Here is a 1,651-nt window from a genome sequence, read left to right as displayed (position 1 = left end):
AGACAAACTTTCTTAAGAACTTGGCCTTTGGATTTTCTCTTAAGAGTTCACAAGTCCTTTAAAAATTTGGAATAGGTTGGAATTTGCTATATAGCATCGAGTAGAGGAAAATTGATTTTGACCTGTTTAAAAACCTCCATCATATCTTGAATTTTCTCCCTTTGTTTACCAAAGTGGGAGGATTCCTTCAGATGTTTAGGATAAGGTGCTTTTGGCTCATAAGCCATCTCAGGGTTAAGAGTAGATGAAGATGTGACTCCACCTTCAACTCTTTTTGTGGATTGTGGAATAGCATTTGAGGAAACATCCTTAGGATGTGGATTATAAATGATAGGAATTATGTGAATCTTAAACCTTTCTTTTTCCTCCTGTCTTTTTTTAACTTGGTTATCAACCACTCGACCACTCCTCAATATAGTGATTGCCTAAACTTGCTCATGATGAATACCTAAGGAATTGGTTTCATCAATCATGTAAGTTTGCCCTTTCAGGTTGGCTATTGGCTGACTAAGTAGCTTTCTATCCTTTCTTCGAGATAAAGTACTCGTAATTTTCCCAACTTATGCCTCTAGCTTTGCTATGCCTTGAGAATGAGAATTAAAAAGTTGGGTATTGGCTTTCAGATCAATAAGAGCATTGAGTACTAGTTTTTCAAATGTAGAAATTCTAGGAGGAGGTGGAAGATTAGGAGCTTGTGTGGGTTAATTTCTAAACTGAGGTGGATGGTAAATACTAGATTGATTGAAAGAATTATTTTATGGCATAGGATTGGATGAATTTTGATACTGCCCCTGAGATTGGGGAGCAGTGTTTCCTTGATTTGGATTACGCCATGACAGATTGGGATGATCTCTTCAGCCAGGATTGTATGTAGAAGAATATGGATTATAGGCTGGTCTAGAGAATGCAGCATTCACTTGCTCCTGTGGGATCTCAGATGATTGTCCCAGCATAGGGCAAGCATCAGCAAAATGGTTTGGATTAACGCAGATTGAATAAACTTCCTTGGGTAAGGCAGTTTGTGGATTAGCAATAAGAGCAAAACCAGATGATAAAATTTGATCAAACCTACGGTTCAAGGCTTCTATTTGAGCGGCTAACTCACTAGATTTATCTACCTCATAAACTTTTTCAACCTTATGCATTTTAGGTGAAGACCTCGACCTAGAGGAAGAAGCATGTTGCACTGAGTTTTCACTTAGGGCCTTAAATAGTTCCCAAGCATCAGCCGGACTCTTACGCAGAAAAGGTTCATTATTGGAAGCATCTACCATATTTCTATATGAGTCTGTAAGACTATCATAGAAGATCTATATTAAGTTCCATTGAGCAATATCATGGTGTGGACACTTTTTTAGAAGATCATTATATCTCTCCCATGCATTATGGAGCTGTTCTCCCGGGATTTGGGAAAATGCCTTGATTTCTCTTCTCATTTGCGTGGTTTTACCCACAGTGTAGTACTTTTTCAAGAACTCTTGTTGCAACATGTCCCACGTAGATATGGAATTTTTTGGAAGCGACTGCAACCAAGTTCTTATTTTTTCCTTTAAAGAGAATTGGAAAAGTCGCATTCTGAATGAATCATTAGTTAGAGTATTCAACTTGGTAGTTGAACACAATTCCAAAAACACAGCACGAAGGGGAAGTA

At 37.9% G+C, this 1,651-nt stretch overlaps 1 non-coding gene across 1 annotated transcript; it reads left to right on the top strand.

Annotated features, from left to right (window-relative positions):
- The first annotated feature begins 1,332 nt into the window (after nt 1-1,332).
- On the top strand, nt 1,333-1,438 carry LOC132310874 (small nucleolar RNA R71). The gene has a single exon (XR_009482731.1). It is a non-coding gene; the product is annotated as a small nucleolar RNA R71 (small nucleolar RNA).
- Nucleotides 1,439-1,651: the final 213 nt, after the last annotated feature.

Source organism: Cornus florida, unplaced genomic scaffold, assembly GCF_030987335.1.
Source record: "Cornus florida cultivar Cherokee Brave unplaced genomic scaffold, ASM3098733v1 CherokeeBrave_3.0.0_Hap2_Chr05, whole genome shotgun sequence".
In the NCBI taxonomy this organism is placed as follows: Eukaryota; Viridiplantae; Streptophyta; class Magnoliopsida; order Cornales; family Cornaceae; genus Cornus; species Cornus florida.
This window is presented reverse-complemented; position numbering and strand designations above follow the sequence as displayed.